The sequence below is a fragment of the Coptis chinensis genome, chromosome 3, assembly GCF_015680905.1.
Source record: "Coptis chinensis isolate HL-2020 chromosome 3, ASM1568090v1, whole genome shotgun sequence".
NCBI lineage: Eukaryota > Viridiplantae > Streptophyta > Magnoliopsida > Ranunculales > Ranunculaceae > Coptis > Coptis chinensis.
In genome coordinates this window covers 118,980,277-118,996,883 of record NC_141458.1, presented here as the reverse complement: position 1 = coordinate 118,996,883, position 16,607 = coordinate 118,980,277, and positions in this window count along the sequence as shown.

Genomic DNA, 16,607 nt, shown 5'->3' with positions numbered 1-16,607 from the left:
TCGCTTCCCAACACCGAACATGTACATCCACATGCCTCCCCTCACATAATGAACCACTCCGTGCATAACTACCCTGAGCGGGATGCGCACACCAGGTAACCCTCACACGAAAGCCATTATGCAAGTACTGCCACTATTCGGCATAAAATATCGCGCGTCTTGTTCTATTTTGCGAAGGAAATAATCAAGCCACTATTTGGCTACGCCAGAAGGGCCATTCAGATTCACTGAAACGCTAGAAAGGCCAATCACATTACTTACGCCCGAAGGGCCATTCAGATTCACTGAAACGCCAGAAGGGCCAATCATATCACATACGCCCACACAGGGCAAATCACATGAGTTGTGGTTGTCAGGTTCTAGGATTTTCATTACGTAATTTATTCAGGTGTCATACATTCATGACTCATAAAAATTTCACTATATCACGTGCACGTCAAATACCTTGTTGCACTAAGCCACAATATCTCAATTATATCTCATAACCACTTTCATTCTTTCACGTGCCAATATATTATTGTACTAAGTCATAATCCCGTGGGAAAATATCCACACATACCATACTACCTCATAGTAGCATCTCACATATAAAATAATGGAGTGTTTATACATTTATTTCTCCAAAACTATTGCATTCAATATATATATCCCAACATATTATATAATGTCACAATTGCTTCAAACATATCGCATATATTTTTATAGCGTTTTAGGAGTATTATATCTCCTAAAGTTTCTATCTCGTCACGTGTCCAAATATACACAACATCAACGTCAAATCTTTCTTAGATACTGACAATCAAATTTATACAAGCTTCCACAGCATTTTAGCATTTGATTTGTCTATACAATTTAATATATAAAAACGTAACACAATTAAACAGTCAACAGTCCACAATCAAAGCCCAATATATATATGATTTACACACTACTCACGTCAAATCTTAATTAGATAATGACAAACAACGTTATATAATTTTCGACAATATTTTATTATTATATTTGTCCATATTCTTAAATATGAGAAAAACTTGGAAAAAGTCAACATTCCACAGGCAACGGTCAAAGTCAACGGTCAACAGTCAACGGTCAAAGTCAACAGTCAATTGTCAAAGTCAAGGGTCAATCTCTATTAAGTCCTATGGACTAGCCCCGAACAATATTAAAAAATGCCTAAGGAAATGGTTCGGTTGGTTGGCCCAAAAATTAAAATTGAAACCATGTTGAAAACTTTAAATTAAAGTGGCCCAAACTAAACAAATAGAAAATGGCCCAAACCGGTTAACTAATATCAAAACCGTCCGCCGCCCAAACAATTTAAAATGGCCCAAGAAAACTAAACAAAGAATCCGCCCCAACCAAACAACAAGAAAACTAAAGAGAATCCGGCCCCAACCAAACAGGGCCCAAGCCCGGTCGGTCCAATCTTCTTCATTTTCTTCCTCGGGCTTCTCCTCCACCCAAAGACCAAATCGACCACCACTTTCGTCCTCCTCTTAAGCCACCGATTGTAATCCCCATAAAAAACCAAACAACATTAATAAAAACAAAAATCTCAAATCCTTAAATCCAAACTTCACCAAACTAGATCTGGAAATAATTCCCGCCGTCATTAACGCTTGTTTCAAGCTTCCAACAGCCCCTATTCGACCGACCTCACCTACTCAAACACACCCCCTTCAACCCATTATAAATCAACCAACCAAAATCAAGCAAAAACAGTTTATATTAGTTTACTGGAGTATGTCAGGGCGTGCCGCCATTAACGCCGGATTCGAGGCTTCGACAACACCCTTCCTCCACCAACAAATCACCAATACACTTTACCCATACACCAACAACCAACAATATCAACCACTAACACCATACCCCAGTTCAAAATAAAACAATCCACACCACCTCCTTATCCTAGTTCGACAGTAAAAAGGAAAGGGTGATGGTTTGGGGATCGCGCCTCATGAACCATCACTTAAGAGTTTCAACAGTTTAAACACTCCAACCGAATTTACCAAATACAACACGCCAAATAAAAACAGGAAAGGGAAACTTTAGACAGAGAAAATGTCCGTATACACCGAAAACTGTAGATTTAGTGAAATAGAAAAAAAAATAACTACTCACTTTAATGAACAGCTCGACAAATTCCTCCTAGTCCGAGTCGTCGCACTCCGACGCTCTAGCCAACGAGCTTTGATCTCCGCCTCCATTTTTATTATTTTTTTATTCTCTCAAAACCCTATTCTCCAGAACAATACGAATATATACTTGGGTTTGAAACCCAAGCCCAATACAGACTCGGGCCCAGAAATCAGGCCCGCGTATCCCAAATCCAATCGATCAAATTTTAAATAAATAATTAAATTAATTAATTAATAAGTACCTATTTTAAATACGGAATTACAGCTATACACATCTCAAAAGAATCTCGTCCCTAGATTCGGAAGTAAAGTAATCTATATGAACAAATAACATTGGTTATTAACTTATAACCTACACAAGAATGTACGTAGATTAAACTTAAGCAAGATAACGTTGATATTAATTATTTCTAAATAATACCCGAATATATATCCTCATGCCATTACAAAACCTATTGTAGTTTAACTGTCTATATTAAAACAAATTATTACTGTCACTTAAATATAAGATAAATATATCATTTCTTTTTAGCATGTAGTTTCTTGACACGTAGCAAACTCTAAGAAAATTAATATTCTACTTAACTAATCAATAATACAAGGTAAGTTCATCCCTGCATAAAACATTATGGAGTCTTTCATTATCATGCATAAAAGAAAATTAGTGTCCTGATACACTTAAAATAAAAATCACTAATGTCATGGTTACTACAATAAAACTTTATATTTACTCTACTCATGCTATCAGAAATATTAAATTTAAAACAACCCTTGAATCCTAATTCATGCTTGCAACTGGATCAAATATAGCACGTATCCAAAAATAATTTTTCATATTCATCTATCAAAATCATATAGACTGAAACAAAACAATTAAGAATAAATACTCGACGCTCATTGCTATTATTATTATTACTAATTATTTTAAACGGTGAAAAAATTCAAAAATTAAACTTCATATACAATGACAATTAACATAAGACTTGCTACCGTATAACACGAATTTTTAAAAATAATTAGGATAATATAAACTCACTTCTAATATATCACCCATGACAAGTTATATTCTCACGGTAATATTTATGAACCATAAATCAAGGTATATATTTAAGAATACTCGAATATGCAAAAATCAATGTGAAACTAATTTAACAATATTAATCTATCATGCCATGTTGGTGACACACTATTATCATCTTATACCAGGTAATAGTTCCTCTATATACAATAATATAAAAACGTGTATATGCAAGTATACATCTCTAAAAAAGAATACACATGTATACGCGTAGAAGTATACACATCTCAAAAAGAATACAAAGTATATATATATATATATATATATATATATATATATATATATATATATATATATATATATATATATATATATATATATATATTTTTGTATTTATGATTAATCATATCTAACAAATTAATCTCTTATACTTCAAAATACTATTCATCCATTAAAGTGTACGAGTAAGGCGAGATAGTTCCTCCAACACCGAGGCAATTAGTTCCTTACTTAGTACGTCACAAAGCCATCAGATAATGCAGCTCATTCAATATAGATCAAAATATCTTATTGTTTCTTAAATAATAACATAATTCTCAAATACAAAGTTCACAGACAGGTTATCACACTTAATCCATAATCCATGTGAAAATGAACACAAACAATAAAACATCCTTATAACAGCACACATCATTTTGATCAAATCCATTAATAATTAACATATTACACATATAACCACTCCTCATATGATAAGGAAAAATAAAAGCATTTCATATGCACTCCACCAGAGTAACTAATATAAATATACACATTACACATACAATCGAATCAAGAAAAAATATTGACTCTCTTTATTCCTGTATCTCTTTTCTTTTCTTTGTAAAAGTAAAACAACTAGCGGAAATAGTTTTGAAAATAATACTTCTTAAACACTACCCATAAACCACGATCCGAGAATCACCTAGACTCACCTAAGTCTAAGCTAACCAAATGCTCTGATACCAAACTGTCACACCCCGAATTTCGACAGAATTCGGAAAAACAATATTTGTTCCCGACTCTTCGATCTTGAGGTGTGACGACTCTCAACTCCCAAAACCCATAAGCGGTTTAAATATGCGGATAATTTAAAAACCCGTAAAAATTTCAAATTAACAAAAGTCCTCTTCATTACAAAAATTAACAAATGAAAATGCAATTAACCTTATCTCAACTGAAAAATCTATATCCCCTCAAAGGAAAACAAACCCTATCTTGAAATGCGACGCTAACGCTAACCTCAAGCAGCAACCAATCTTCTTCAACACTAAACCTGTAAAGACTTATCAACTATGCTCATTTAATGAACACACCCGATAAGTAAACATGCAAATTAGATTGACATTATAAAAATCTTTGGTGTGAGTAGCTCTAAAATACAACATATATTTATACATATACATACACAATCCATAAGGCGGTTAGTTCATCCACCGAGGCGCCTTAACTTTCCACGACTAATACAACATCCTTAAGTTCAATAAATAAGGCAGGTAGTTCCTCCACTGAGGCGCCTTAACTTTCCACTAACCACACAACAAACTATACTCATAATAAATAAGGCATGTAGTTCCTCCATCGAGGCGCCTTAGGTTCTAACTAAACAAATAACCAACCAAGCATATTATATCTGTACCGCATTTCATACTCAATTACAGAGTGGGTCGTCTTTGCCCAAGTAATTAGTTTGACCCACACTTCTGCAAAACCATATACAATCATCTATCTAAAGATACATCATTAACCAATACATTACCATAATTATATTATTTAAGGCTTTCTTTGCGTGTCCCTAAAATCACGTCGTATCTATGTCTTACCTAGTTTTCCTGGCTACCACAATCGCTTTCTAACACCGAACATGTACATCCACATGCCTCCCCTCACATAATGAACCACTCCGTGCGTAACAACTACCTTGAGCGGGATGCCGCACACTAGGTAACCCTCACACGAAAGCCATTATGCAAGTACTGCCACTATTCGGCATAAAATATTGCGCGTCTCGTTCTATTTTGCGAACGGAATAATCAAGCCACTATTTAGCTACGCCAGAAGGGCCATTCAGATTCATTGAAACGCCAGAAGGGCCAATCACATTACTTACGCCCGAAGGGCAATTCAGATTCACTGAAACGCCAGAAGGGCCAATCATATCACATACGCCCACACAGGGCAAATCACATGAGTTGTGGTAGTTAGGTTCTAGGATTTTCGTTACGTAATTTATTCAGGTGTCATACATTCATGACTCATAAAAATTTCACTATATCACGTGCAGGTCAAATACCTTATTGCACTAAGCCACAATATTTAGAAATATCTCAATTATATCTCATAACCACTTTCATTCTTTCACGTGCCAATATATTATTGCACTAAGCCATAATCCCGTGGGAAAATATCCACACATACCATACTACCTCATAGTAGCATCTCACATATAAAATAATGGAGCGTTTATATATTTATTTCTCCAAAACTATTGCATTCAATATATATATCCTAACATATTATATAATGTCACAATTGCTTCAAACGTATCACGTACATTTTTATAGCGTTTTAGGAGTATTATATCTCCTAAAGTTTCTATCTCAAATCCGTGTCAAAAATATACAGACAGCGTCAAATCTTTCCTAGATATTGACGTCAAATCTTTCATTTTAGATATTTTGACAACCAAATTTATACAGTCAACTTTCAATCAAAGATTTTTATATATTTGATTTGTCCATACAATTTAATATATAAAAGCGTAACACAATTAAATAGTATATTATATAATATATATATATATATATATATATATATATATATATATATATGTTTTACACACTACTCACGTCAAATCTTAATTAGATAATGACAAACAACGTTATATAATTTTGGATAATATTTTATTATTATATTTGTCCATATTCTTAAATATGAGAAAAACTGGGAAAAAGTCAGTATTCCACAGGCAACGGTCAACGGTCAACTGTCAAAGTCAACGGTCAATGGTCAAAGTCAAACTGTCATTTCCATGTTCGACAGGTTCAGGGTCATAGCCATGGTTCATGGCTAAGGTCAAAGGTGCATGGCTCAAGGGTTCATGACTAAGGAAATGGTTCGGACCCAACTGGCCTAGCCCAAACCTTAAAACCCAAAAGTCTACATGTTGAAAGACCCATTTGGATCTATATTAAGTCCTATGGACTGGCCCCGAACAATATTAGAAACTGACCCAAAACAGTTAAGTGGTTCGGCCCAAAAATTGAACTGAAACCGACCCAAAAACTTTAAATTAAACTGGCCCAAACTAAACAAATAGAAAATGGCCCAACCTACTAACTAATCTCAAAACCGGTATGGCCCAACAATTTAAACCGGCCCAAGAAAACTAAACTAGAATCCGGCCCCAACCAAACAACCCAATCCCAAGAGAAACCGACCCAGGCCCAAGCCCAGCCGGTCATCTTCTTCCTTAGGCTTCTCCTCCACCACCAGCACCAAATCGACCACCACTCGTCCTCCTCTCTTAAGCCACCGATTGTAATCCCCATAAAAAACCAAACAACATTAATAAAAACAAAAATCTCAAATCCTTAAATCCAAACTTCACCAAACTAGATCTGGAAATAATTCCCGCCGCCATTAACGCTTGTTTCAAGCTTCCAACAGCCCCTATTCGACCGCCCTCACCCACTCAAACACACCCCCTTCAACCCATTATAAATCAACCAACCAAAATCAAGCAAAAATAGTTTATATTAGTTTACTGGAGTATGTCAGGGCGTGCCGCCATTAACGCCGGATTCGAGGCTTCGACAACACCCTTCCTCCACCAACAAATCACCAATACACTTTACCCATACACCAACAACCAACAATATCAACCACTAACACCATACCCCAGTTCAAAATAAAACAATCCACACCACCTCCTTATCCTAGTTCGACAGTAAAAAGGAAAGGGTGATGGTTTGGGGATCGCGCCTCATGAACCATCACTTAAAAGTTTCAACAGTTTAAACACTCCAACCGAATTTACCAAATACAACACGCCAAATAAAAACAGGAAAGGGAGTAGTAATAACAGACATAAACCTTAGACAGAGAAAATGTCCATATACACCGATACACGAAAAACTGTAGATTTAGTGAAATAGGAAAAAAATAACTACTCACTTTAATGAACGGCTCGACAAATTCCTCCTAGTCCGAGTCATCGCACTCCGACGCTCTAGCCAACGAGCTTTCATCTCCGCCTCCATTTTTATTATTTTTTTATTCTCTCAAAACCCTATTCTCCAGAACAATACGAATATATACTTGGGTTTGAAACCCAAGCCCAATACAGACTCGGGCCCAGAAATCAGGCCCGCGTATCCCAAATCCAATCCGATCAAATTTTAAATAAATAATTAAATTAATTAATTAATAAGTACGTATTTTAAATACGGGCGTTACACACTTACAAAGGGTAATATTGGAACAGAAAAAATCCAGTTGGTGAAAAAAGTATTAGTATGAGAGAAGTTTTCTTTAGGTAGGTATAAAATATTTATCAAAATGTTGAAACAGTAGAAATCCTTAGATATATATTATAGCTATACCCTCTTGGCTCTATTTTTCAAGGCTTCACAGAGTGTCCAACTTTTTCTAAACTCTAATACTAATTACGGAAAAAAAAAAGAATTCCAAATCCTTAGATATATATTATAGTTATACCCCCACCAATCTATTTTTTGGAGCACTCCAGAGACTCCAGTTTTTTCTAAACTCTATTACTAATTATGAAAAAGTAGGATATAAATAAATAAACAATTTCATCTAGAGTTTCACAGAGTGTCCAACTTTTCCTAAACAATATAGCTAATTACGGGGAAAAAAAACTAAATTGCAAAAAACAATATTTTCAACCAAAAACGATTTTCCTAAAACCCTTACACCACAAAGAATAGTTTCCACACTAATCTCAGGCGAAGTTTAACATAACAAAGTTTCTTTATAGAAAATGATAATGAAACTATAAAAGAACAAAGGAAAAAATGAATTGAATTGCTTGAACATTTACTTTATGCATTTGTTAACCACACATGTGACTGGGAAAAAGGGGAAAAAAATAAACTAATCATAAAATAAGTAATAGTGTACACCAAAAACAAATAAAATTGTATTGTATGCACTATATATATGGGCATAACAAATAAAGTTTAATCAATTTGAAGTGTAAAATTTAGTCATACTTAAGGATTTCAAAAACCACAGGCCATAATAATTAATTACAACATATTCTAATTAAATTTATGAATTTTATAATTTCTAATTTTAGCGGAATAACGAGATTCAGTTAAAATAGACGTTGGCTTAAATAAATTATATAACTATTGATTTAGTTAAAATAGACGTTGGGCTTAAATAAATTATATACCAAACCAAACCAAAACAAATTACATGTGAAAAATTAAATTATACAAAAAATAACATCACAAAATATATAATAGCAATTGAAAAAAAAAACCCCAATAATAACAAATATTTTCAAATATATATAATACTGCATGAAACTAACATCAAAGAACAATTAACGAGAAACAGAAAACTAGATGCAAATGCATCAAACTAACCTCAAATAATATTTAACGGGAAATCAGAAATTGGATGCACATGCAAGCATTAAACTAATAAACTAATCTTAAAAATTAATTAATGGACAATCAGAATATTGATACAACTACATTAAACTAACTTCAAAGAATAATTAACGGGAAATCAAAACTTGGATGCAAATACATCAAACTAACACCAACAAATAATTGTCGAGAAATCGGAAACTGGATGCAAATGCATTAAACTAACCCTCAGAGATTAAATTACCGGAAAATCGGAAACTAGATGCAACTGTATTGAACTAACCTAAAAAAAAAATTAAATTGCAAAAAATAATATTTTCAACCAAAAACGATTTTCCTAAAACCCTTACGCCACAAAGAATAGTTTCCACACTAATCTCAGGTCAAGTTTAACATAACAAAGTTTCTTTCTATAAAATGATAATGAAACTATGAAAGAACAAAGAAAAAAATGAATTGAGTTGCTTGAACATTTACTTTATGCATTTGTTAACCACACATCTGACTGAGAAAAAAAGAAAAAAAAAAATCATAAAATAAGTAATAGTGTACACTAAAAACAAATAAAATTGTATTATATGCATTATATATATGGGCCTAACAAATAAAGTTGAATCAATTTGAGGTGTAAAATTTAGTCATAGTTAAAGATTTCAAAAACCACAGGCCACAATAATTACGACATATTCTAATTAAATTTACGAATTTTATAATTTTCAATTTTAACGGAATAATGAGATTTAGTTAAAACGGACGTTGGCTTAAATAAATTATATAACTATTGATTTAGTTAAAGTAGACGTTGGAATTAAATAAACTATATACCAAACCAAAACAAAACAAATTACATATGGAAAATTAAATTATACAAAAACTAACATCACAAAATATATAATACCAACTGCACCCCAAATAATAACAAATATTTTCAAATATATATAATACTGCATGAAACTAACATAAAAAAACAATTAACGAGAAACAGAAAACTAGATGCAAATACATCGAACTAACCTCAAATAATATTTAACGGGAAATCGGAAGTTGGATGCACATGCAAGCATTAAACTAATCTTAAAAATTAATTAATGGACAATCAGAATATTGATACAACTGCATTAAACTAACCTCAAAGAATAATTAATGGGAAATCAAAACTTGAATGCAAATATATCAAACTAACACCAACAAATAATTGTCGGGAAATCAGAAATTGGATGCAAATGCATTGAACTAACTCTCAGAGATTAAATTATCGGGAAATCAGAAACTGGATGTAACTGTATTGAACTAACCTAAAAAAATAACTATAAATTGGAAACAGGATGCAAATGCGTGAAACTAATCTTTACAAATAATTAACGGAAAATTGGAAACCGGATGCAACTACACTAAACTAATTTCAAAAAATAAATTTAATGCAAATGCATTGAACTAACCTCAAGAAATAATGAATGGAAAATCAGAAATTGGATGCAAATTCATTGAACTAACCTCAAACAATAATTATCGTGAAATCAGAAACTAGATGCAAATACAACCTCATCGAATAATAAACGAGAAATTGGAAACTGGCCGGATGCAAATGTATTAAACTAATTTCAAAAAATGATTAATGGGAAATCGGAAACTGGATGCAAATGCATTGAACTGAGCTCGAAGAATAATTAGCAGGAAATTGGAAATTGGATGCAAATGCATTAAACTACATCAAAGAATAATTAACAAGAAATCAGAAACTGGATGCAAATGCATTGAACTAACCTCAAAATATAAATAACAGAAAATTAGAAACTGGATGCAAATGCATTGAACTAACCTCAAAATATAGTTGTGTTATATGTTATGGGAATGTCTCGATAAGTATAGTTTTGCATTTAAAACGGTGTTTATCTTATCTTTTTTCATATAATTGGGAACACCTTGCTATTCAAGTAGCTTCAATATGAACTTCATCTTATTAGACAATTTCATAAAACTCCAATCAAACTTTTATTATTAAACAACAAATGAAGTTAAAAGGTTTTATCAATGGTGAGTTATTTTTTTTAATAAAGAGTGCGTGAGGTTTTCATGTTATAAGAAATTTGGATGAGTGAGCAATATAATATCTGTATATAATAGTTATGCATATATAGTTGCATATTTTTTTCAGAATAATTAATATGACAGGACCCATTCGTAGATAATCTTTGAAGATCCCACACAGTGAGTCATGTATATAATTTAAAGAATAATTAACGGGAAATCAGGAACTGGATAATCTTTGATGATCCAATATAGTAAATCAAGCATAATTTATTTTTATGTCATGCTTGCAAGGACAGTACAGATGGATAAGTAGAAAATTGGTATTACACACCACATTAGATAATTAAAAGGAAATAAAAAACTGGATTCAAATACATTGAACTGAGCTCAAAGAGTAATTAACGGGAAATCAGAAACTTTATACAAATGCAATAAACTAAACTCAAAAAGTAATTAACTATAAATCGAAAACTTGATGCAACTGTATTAAACTAACGTCAGAGAATAACTAATGGGAAATTAGAAATTGGATGCAAATCTTTGAAAAATATTTAACGGTAAATCGGAAACGGTATGCAAAAATGCATCAAACAAACCTCAAATAATAATTAACGATGAATCAAAAACTGGATGCAAATGCATTGAACTAACCTCAAAATATAATTAACAGGAAATCAAAAACCAAATGCAACTGCATTGAACTAACCTCATAGAATAATTTACGGGAAATCAGAAACTACATGCAAATGCATTAAAATAAACTCAAAGAATAGTTAACGGAAAATCAGAAATCGGATGAAATTGCATCAAACTGATTAAAACCTCAAAGCATAAATAATCATAAATCATAAACTAAATGCAGATGTATTGAACTAACCTCAAAGAGTTATTAATGAAAAATTGAAAACTGGATGCAAATATAATGAACTAATCTAAAGACTAATTAACAAATATAGAAACATCAAAAAATGGATGCAAATGCACTGAACTAACCTCAATGAATAATTAACGGGAAATCATAAATTTGATGCAACTGCATTGAACAAACCTCAAAAAATAATTAACGGGAAATCGAAAACTTGCTGCAAATGCATTAAACTAACCTAAAAAAACAATTAATGGGAAATCAGAAATTTGATGCAACTGCATTGAACTAACCTCAAAGAATAATTAACGGAAAATCGAAAACTGGATGTAACTGCATTAAACTAAAATCATATATTAACTAACATGCCGGGAAATCAGAAATTGGATGCAATATCCTTGATGAATATTTAATGAAAAATCAGAAACTGGATGCAAATGTATTTAAATAACCTTAAAGAATAGTTAACTAGAAATATGAAACCAGATGTAACTACATTGAACTACCCTCAAAGCATAAATAACTGGAAATTGATTGGAAGCTAGATGCGAACTAACTTTGAAAAATAATTAACGGGAAATCAGAAACTGGATGTAGATGTATCTCAAAGAGTAATTAATGGAAAATTGGAACCTTGATGCAAATGCAATTAACTAATCTCAAAGAGTAATTAACGAAACATTGAAAACTAGATAGAACTGCATTGAATTAACTTTAATGAATAACTAACGGGAAATCGTAAACTTGGTGCAACTGCACTGAACTAACCTCAAATAATAATTAATGGGAAATCAGAAACTTGATACAACTATATTGAATTAACCTAAAAAATAATTAATGGGAAATCAAAAACTAGATCCAACTACATACATTGAACTAGCCTTAATTAACGTAAAATTGGAAACTTGATGCAAATGCATTAAACTAACCTCGAAACATAGTTGTATTATATATAGGGAGAATATAATATCTCGACAAGTATAGTTTTACATTTTAAGTAATGTTTATTATAATTATTTTATTATGATTGGGAATGTCTTGCTATTTAAGTAGTTTCAATATCATCTTCGCCACATTGAGCATTCTCACAAAATTTCAATCAAATTTCTATTATTAAACATAACAACAAAAATAAATCGATGGGTTTTACCAAGATTTGGTGCTTTCTTTTGATAGAGAGTGGTGCAAGAAATTTAAACAAGTGATTAATATAATTTTCATATCTCATAGCTATGAATAGTTGCTAATATTTTTTAGAATAATTTAATATAACGACACCCGTTCGTAGGACGGGTTCGAAAGCTAGTTAAACTCATAACCTAATTCTTGAAACAATAACCATCTTTTAATTAGGCTATTGCAAAATTCATTAAGGGCCTTTAATATAAAGATGATTATAAATATAAGTTTTTTTTGTTAGGGGGGATGGGAATCTCCCGGTCTCTCAAATGGGAATAGGGGCGGGCACGGAGAGTGAATAAGAATGGGAATGACAAATCCGCTCCCGACTCACCCCATTTAGGTTCTTACTATGGGCATGGGAGAAGCGAGAAGACAGATAATTCAAGCAGAGAAAATGACGGAGAAATCATGAGAGGGTACAGACGTCCATCTATTTTTATGCTACCACGTGTACATGTTTTTTCACTTGGGCTCACAGATTAGGAGGTTAACCGATTAAATCGACTAGAAACCGATTAGCAAAAAAAAAAAAAAAAAAATCGACCACAAACATCTTAATTAGTAGAGTACACCATAATTAACATGGACATTTAAATTGGACCAGCCTTTTTTCTACCACTAAATACCCTTGATCAAATATTAAAACAAATTATTCAATGCCCTTAAAATGGACTATTTCATCATTTCAGTTTTTGCTTCCATTTATACCTTTAAGTTTACATAATACCTTTAAGGATTTTTGTGTAAATTCAAGTCGGAAATAAAATGCACGCACCATTTCAATTTATGCTGTGAGAATGCGCTTACCATTAATACCACTTTTATTAACATTTATACCGACTTCATTACTAGAAAACCAGTTACATCGTTCTAGCTTCTCTTTTTCTCTCCAATCTCCTCTCATTATTGAAAAATTAAAAGGTCATGGACAATAAAACCATCTGACTATTTCTCTAAATTAGGTATGATTGTTACTTTCAATTCTCTAAATCATGAGAATTTCCTTTTATTCATCAGATTTTGATTTTTTTTGAGATTTCTATTTGGATTAATTCACTGCTAAAAAGATGATGTAGAGGATGAAGGGAAGGGTTTTGAATAGAGATGGGGAAAGAGTTATCGGTGTCCCCCGATCTGAGTGTCTTTTTGTTTCTTCTCCTTTATATTTTTTAATACATTCATTATTTTACTTAAAACGAGTTTGGCTTATAATCACATAGTTTGGCAGGAAAAATATACATCCTCTTTCAATTTATTCAAGCATGTAAAATTCTTTCTATGTAAACTGCAGAGGCTGCTGAGGTTGGAGAGATACTGTCAGAGTATGGACTTGAGCCCCACGAGTATGCACCAGTCGTGAATGCTCTTTGGAAGAACCCCCATGCATGGCTTGATTTCATGATGAAGTAAGTTTATTATGATGTTAATCATGTTATCTACTTATCTATAACCACAAAGTTTATTGATTTGTTAATAAAAATCTCAAACCCCTAGGTCATTAGAATATAACAAAAACATTATAAGTGCCTCAAAGGCTTGGAACCACAGCCTGAATGCTCCACCAAGGTTTGTGCTAAGTGCGCATCAAACCACAGCCTGTTAAATGTCTGGCATCTAAAGATGATCTCATCTTCATAGAACTAATCATGGCAAAATATGTGAACGTGTCAAAATTTCTAGCTGTAACTTCATGTCATAATCAAAATCATAAAAGAACCAAAATCAAGTCACCTTTCAAAGATCGAAAGTACTATCAATCAAATATGCAAAACATAGAGAATGCAAGATTTTGTTTATCACATTTCTTTTGATGTAAAAGCTTCTGTATATGGTCCCTGATAAATAAAAAGTTAAATTCATGCAAACAAGTGAAACAAAAAGAATGTAAAGATTCCTTTAATTATCATGTTTGATTTAAAAGCTTGTGTATCTGGTCCTTGGCCTGAATTAAAGTGAACTAGTGCAGGTTCGAGCTGGGATTGGAGAAGCCTCAGCCAAGAAGAGCACTTGAGAGTGTGAAAGAACCCAATATATGTTGAATTTGAGACTTTGAAGGAAAAGTATACTACTTAGTTTCCTCTACCAGTTCATTCACTTCATTTATGTTTGGTTGTTTAATTATTTATATTATTTATTTATATTATCATTCACTTCATTCACTAATATGGTGGAAACAACAAATTTGGATGATTGCAGGCAAGCATTTGTCGGACAACGACTTCATATGAGACTTGGTGGGGGCGTCGAGGTTTGTACACGAGTTTATTTCTGTTCATGTTGGCTAGCTTGATTCCTGTATTGGATTTTGTAGTATGTACTTGAACAAGTTTGTAAAAATCAGGTGATTGTAGGTTGCTTTTGGGATTCAAGTGTAAAATATAGGTCTGTCATTTTCTTTTAACATGCATTGCACAACCTAAAAATCTATGGGCCGATATATTAGACAACTTAGTTGCTTTTATATTAGACCTGAAATGGAAGCTATGCTATATTGCTATTACTTTACAATAGATCGTCTCAACACATTACATGGACCAGATAGTGTTCAGGACTTTATTGGCACACTTTCTTTAGATTTTCATTTCTTTGTCGCTGATAAATGGAATTATTTGTACAGTATGGGAGTTGGCTGGGGTTGGATTCATTGTGATTGTGGTGTCTGATTTTTAGAAGAAGTTGATTCATACAATATTCGTTTCAGTTGCATGTTTAATAACTTTATCATTTGTTTGTTAAAAAGCCGCAGTACATCACAAATACAGCAAACATTTGTTCCATATATCCTCCGACACACACACAAATACACCACATAAGAATTTCTGACGTCGTTTTTGTTGGTTACAGTGTTACTGCATTGTTGTGAAGTTGCCGGTAATATCATCATCAAGGTTTTTCGTTAGGACGTTGTTAAAGCTTTCCCTATATACAACTGAACTTATATCAGTTGTTCAATATAAGAATAATTTCCATGGATTATAGCGGGCTATAAAGATGGGATACAAAACAATGGAGGTAGTGTGAGACTAAATAAAGAAATTCAAGTTGTCAAGCATAAGGCAAATCTACTTTAGGTAATTGGGTCTGCTATCTGGTAGCATAGGGTATGTGGAAGAATCAAGATCAAGCTATGAAAGGACTCAAACAACCTTGTGGGTTTACTAGCTTTTCTAAAGGTCCCATCAAGGTGCAGCATTGAACCATGACTTATTATTAATTTGGAATATTTCTTTTATTGTAAAACCTTTTGTTTGCAACAGTGCAAGTGTTTCACGTATGTAAGGCTTTGGATATAAACTTCACAATCTATTACTATCATTTCAAAATACTTCTAATGTAGAGGTTGAGAATAAAGTGGAATTTGAAGGGCCAAAGATGGAGGAATTGAGCGAGTCGAAGGAAGGGGTGGAAGCACCGGTTATTGCTATCGATACTGCGGAGGTTATTGAACCAGTTGAAGAAGTTGTTTCGGTGATTGAAGAGGTGGTTCACCAAGTGACCATAATTAGTATGTATACAATTCATCTTCTGTAAATTCTATTCTCTATTGCTGAACTACTATTAAGTTGTTCTCGATTGCATTGTTTTGATCTCAGTGTTTGTTCCTTGGTAGTGGTATGACCTCTTGAATCGAGTTGATGTTAGATACGTTTAGTGATAGTGATATGTATTAATGTGGTTTTAGTTTGCTAGCACCTATCTTGCTTTTAGCTTTC